Genomic DNA, 6,067 nt, shown 5'->3' on the forward strand with positions numbered 1-6,067 from the left:
TCTTCGTGGTATAGGCTAGAACTGATGGCGGCATTCAAGAGAATCTGGAAGGTCTAACCTTGTCTGTGGTATTCTGAGTAGGATTCAATGATTGAATGACTGTGACGAGCTTCAAACTCCTGAGGGCGGGGCGTTAGTGACAGATGCAAAAGAATCACTGGATTCTATTCCGGCCTGATCGAGAACCGACAGATGGATAGTCGTGCCGTGACAGGGTGCGTTGAACATTTCCACTGAGAGGATGGGAGGTAGCCACTGACAACAGTGAAACCCTTGCTTAAGCTTGCCATGGAAAGGAAGAAGAAGGATTGGATGAAGACAGTAGGAAAGCAGAGAGACAGAAGGGAAGGCATCTTCATACGCTTATCTGAAGTTCTTACCAATGAATTACATAAGTATCTCTATCTTTATCTTTATGCTTTATTCGTTTATCACCATACCCATTTGAGTTTGCCTGACTAAGATTTACAAGGTGACCATAGCTTGCTTCATACCAACAATCTCTGTGGGATCGACCCTTACTCGCGTAAGGTTTATTACTTGGACGACCCAGTACACTTGCTGGTTAGTTGTGCGAAGTTGTGTTTATTGCCCTGGTATTGAACACCAAGTTTTTGGATTCATTACCGGGGATTATTTGATTTGTGAAAAGTATTGATCACAATTTCGTGCACCACCTGCGTAGGGTCATACATGCATCATACTTGTTTGCACATCATTTTCTGCTATGCATTCTGTGTGGATGTGTGTGTATTTTTTGTATTATCTATTGTGTGATGTTTTCTATGCATTCTCTATTTGTGTACTATTTTTTGTATTTTACTGCTTATCTGGTAAACAACAAAGTGTTAATGAACTTAACTAATAACTTCGATCTTATTAAAAACCCCCAAGTTCTTACCCATTTTCCCCTTCAGATGGAGTACTGACAGTCCAGTAATGACGTATGATTGTGTAGAGGAATGATAAATGATATATTGCATTTTGATGACACCAACTTTGTTCACGTTTTTGAAGACTTAGAGTGTTGTTCCTTCATTTGTGTAGTCTAGAGAGATTAGGGAATACCATATGTACATTTATATAAACAGTTAATATTTTGCTACTTCTAGAGATTTCATAAGTAGTGATGCTAATGAACATGCGAAGTATATACGTGAAAGTTCTGATTCTGTTTTATCTATTGTTACCTGTGTTTTTATCTATGAATGTATCTGCTTATCAACCCAAACGCGTTTTAAAAAAATTATCCCATGAAATAATTACGCTTAACAGCGAATCAGGCTCTTATAATAAATACTAGTTAAAGTTAAGGAAAACAAGTTATTAACGCTTAATCTCTAGTGTGATCATGACATGCTAGAAGTCGGGTCATTACAGCCCTAACAAACACACCATTCACACGACCAAAGTCAACCTTATGAACTACAAACCCCTTTACCTTGTCAAAACTCTTGTACGCAACATAAGTCTTTTCCTCTGACATAGACTCTCTTTGCAACAACTTATCTGTTGTGACCATGCCAAGGACACTACCATTCCTCCTGGGTGTTTCATTTTCGGTCCCTTCCTCACTGCCATCCTTATCATCAGAAGACGATGTAGAAACCAACTTTTTGATGTTTACTGGATCACATTCATCCTCTTTGTCACTAAATAGACAATCAAATTCCATTGAAAACAACACTCATGCTCAAAGTTCTTTGAATTATCAACTACAAAAAATTAGCATCTGTTGATAATATTAGTACATATATTGGCAATTTGCACTCCAATATTCACATACAACTTTTACTGATAAAAAAAAGATGATAACGGTCTGATTTTGATAACTACAATTTTCTTTCTAAGGCATAGAAACTGATTTGTTCTAACACTGCACTACTGTATTTTTCCGCATAAAAAATTCTATGGAAAATGTAAGATAATTTACTAAGAATGTGTTTAGAAACCATAAAAATTCAATTCTTTTAAGAATTAGAATTCTTTTTCATGCTTTAATACTAAAAATAGTGTAGAAAAAATTCTTTATAAAATTCTAATTCTCATTTTATAGCGCAAAACAATTTAGACCAGTTTTAGTTTCACTTCCAATTCTATTCTACTAAATTGATATATTACTATAAATGTCTTTCTAAATAATTAAAAAGACAACAAATACCCTTATGACCCTAATTCTTTCATCGACATCATGCCTTCACCCAACTATCAAGTTACCGAGAGTACTAAAAAAATATTAGATTGATATATTAGATTGATAAAGTTAAAATTGTCAAAATATAAAACTTAGTTCAATTTTATTTAATTTTAAATTAGTTCATTCCAAAGATGAAAATTGTGATAAAAATTGAATTCAACTCAATTCTCTCAAGAATTCTTCTCTTATCTTATTATACTTTCCAAACACACTCTAATTGAAAACAAAATTCAACCATCAACTTTTATGTACTATATAGCATTAGTAACGCAATAATAAGTCCCCCCACCAGCCTTACAATTTCTACTATAAACCAAGAAATCCATTCACATTTCCACCCAACAACCCATCCTATACCAAAATTATAACCCTTCAATATTTATACTTCAATTCTTGAAAAATACATAAGTCGACCACACAACAACTAAGCAATATCAAATCACACAGACCAACAATGTTAATCAATAAATATTAAACTCAACCGCTAAATCCAACTTACAAATCTAGCGCAACAACAGCAACGTCAACCCGCCGAGTCAAAAAGGGTTCACACCTCGTCACTCTGTAAAAGGAACGATTCAACATTTGAGCTCCATTTAAAGGTCTGCTACTGGCCAATAGATTATTGTATGCACAAGGATGATTCGAACCCTTGACATTTACTTAAGCAAACGAGTGAGCTGACCACTCGGCCAACCCAAGTTGGTTATTAATTTATTTTCTTAACCCTTCTACCATTACACCACAACCCAAAGCCATCTCCTACCTCCAGCCCGCTCCAAACAATATATTATAGAAGCCCATTAAGACAAAAAATGACACTATACGGGTCTGAATTATATTGTGGAACACGTCGCTGAGTCACGATCTATTGCAACAAGCTATCAACATACTTTAGATAAGCCCTGAGACACAACTGCTTTGTCTACAGCACATCTCGTGTCGATCAAGCAGAGAAACACATAGAATATCTATATATATGTATCAATTTGCATTGTATATACAATGCTTCTCTCTATTTATATGCTTTCTTTGAATTTTTGAAATAAATTAAAAAAATAATCATCTTTATATTTCTCTAAATAATTAATTAATTATAATTTTAATAATATCTAATGCTAATTAGTTATACCAAAAATTTTATTATAAACTTAAGATAATATCAAAACAAATCATTTAAAAATAAAAAAGTATTATAGATAACTTATTTAAAATTTAACTTGAGAAGAGGAGAGATATTGAAAAAAGAGGGTGAAAGTGAAAGTGAAAGTGAAAGGAAGAATAAATTTGAGGGAGAGTTTGCTCCAAGTAAAAAGTGAAAAAATAAAGCAACCACTTGTTTTTATTTAGAGAAAAATTCTACTATGCTGAATGCAAAATCCTTCCGCACCTGCGGATGATACATGTGGTGCCTGTGGTTGGAATGCGTGTCCACAGAGAAGTACTGGCGTTCTCAAAATGGGGGTTGATGATGCCAAGAAAAGTCATCGTGGACCCTGCAGTTGGCAGGGTCTGTGCCAGTTGTCCTTGCTTAGCAAAAAATTTTCTAATGATAATGAATGCAGTTAACGTTAATATAGCTGGTGTAATTAATAATATTTTTTATTAAATGGGCGGGGCCATTAAATAATTACCTGGATGGGCCTTTGATAATGAACATGTAGATTGGGTGATCTGGGTAGAATGATAATCTTTTAAGAAGAATGGGTTCATGTTTGGTTGGACTGTGATTAAAAGATCCAATAGTGTGGAGAAAAAAAAGGATTGGGCATATGGGTATACGTAATGCATGCCTCATTACTTTTAATATCTGAGTCCAGTGTTAGAAGTAATTTGTGTTTTTCTCTATGTCAAATTTTTTATGTTTTAAAATGTTTAGATCAGTTTAAGGGGTTAATTTTTGTCTTTTAACTTTATTTTTAATAAAAGATAAACTAATCTTACAGTTAGTTTGTTGATTGTGTTTTTTAATTAAGAAGGGTTAAAAAAAGATGTTAGATATATACAGTATCCTGAAATTCAAATAGTCGAATGAGATTTAAAAAAATGAGTCATCAAAAAAGGCGTTTCGAATATTATAAATGATAAAAAATGCGAATTAGTATTTGTGGACTTCTGTAAACAATAATATTAAAATGAATATTTAATATCTTAATAATATCAAAGGGGGAGAATAAAATTATGAATAATTGTTGTAATCATATTATAGCAATTGTCCTTTTCATACATTAAGTTAATCATTTGAGATTTATTTGATATATGTTATATCAATAAATGTAGTTACACTAAATTATTTATGTATTTTAAAAATTCATATTATATTATATAGGGCCAATCACAATATTAAACCAAATGGTAGGAGAAATTACAGAAATTTGACAAAGCAAAAAACGTAATAAGAATGACCCAGAAGCATGTTTTTATGTAATTCGAATCAGCCTAAATCGAACTAAAAACCACAAGTAAATCGAACCAAGTCAATTCAAATTTGTCCCATTCAAACTATGAATGCATGGAATCCAAGGTAGTTCGAATTCAACTAATTCGAATTATGCAAAGAGCAGTCTAATCAAACCGATTCGAATTATAAGGGAAGCAGTTCAAAATGTATTTCGAATATAGCTGATTCGAGATACGTACATATAATTCGAAATTATCTGTTTCGAATTATGAAGAACCATATGTGTGTAGGTGTGGTGTGAACGTCAATTCCTCTGATTAGAGTGACACACAATGGCTAGTGAGGAGAGTGTTTTAGTGTTGGTGCATTATAGAGGGTCCATTAAAAAAAATACGATCTGGTGTGAACTTCACTGATAAGAATCAACTGAGTATCTTTTTGAGACCCACGAGAAGCTTCGGTGAGTTCCTGAATTCTATAATACAGAAACTTAGGCTGCAAGGCGTGAAACTAGTAGAAAAATTAGTCTATCGCATTTCGATCTCGGTCTATTGAGGCAAATATCTTTAAATCGTATTTCTTATAAAAAAAACAACATTACCATATGAAAATTTGGATTACTGATTACTATTCATGGTTTAAAAAAATCATACTTTTAAAGGTTTCACTCGTCGTTGTTCTTACTTTTCACACTATTGTATTTATTTGTGATCACTAATAAACCACTAAAAAATCATTTATATAACAATCCTATCTAACTTAGCAACGGTATTATATGCGTGTTTTGTCCTATTATATATATATACATTGGCCCATTGATTAAAACCTTTTACATACATACATACATATATATATATATATTGTTACATAATATATTTTAAAATAAGTCATGCTAATTAAACAAGTTAAACAAAGGCACAGTTAAGGTTGAATGGTTTTTGATGTAGTAATTATTTTTTTTTGGATTGGGTGTTTAGAATTTGTAATTTAGGATTATAGTTTAGGATTAACTTAGGGTTGGGGTATTTTGGATTTAGAATTTGGGTTTAGGATATGTTCTTGAGAGTTTAGTATTCAGAAATTAGGATTTAGGGGTTAAAGCTGTAGGAATTTTAGTTTAGTGTTTAGGATCTAGTGAGGTATATTTGGTTTTTATTTTAAATTAGTTTATAATTTCAAAAATAGTAAATATTAATTTAAAATTGACAAATATTTAGTATATACTTTTGAAAGTTTAGGGGTTTAAGGGTTTATGGTTTGTTAATTAATTTGATTTTATGAAAGAGTAGTATTTAATGGTTTGGAATGTTTTGTATATAATTTGAGAGAATGAGGGTTCATATGTACTGAGATTTAGGGTGTACGTTTTTGAGATTATGGGTTGAAAATGAGAACGGTTAGCTGAGGATTTATGGTTTAATATGTGTGAAGAAGATTTCTTGGGTACAAGGATGGACCTAAAGGATGGG

This window comes from Arachis duranensis, chromosome 10 (genome assembly GCF_000817695.3).
Source record: "Arachis duranensis cultivar V14167 chromosome 10, aradu.V14167.gnm2.J7QH, whole genome shotgun sequence".
Classification (NCBI taxonomy): domain Eukaryota; kingdom Viridiplantae; phylum Streptophyta; class Magnoliopsida; order Fabales; family Fabaceae; genus Arachis; species Arachis duranensis.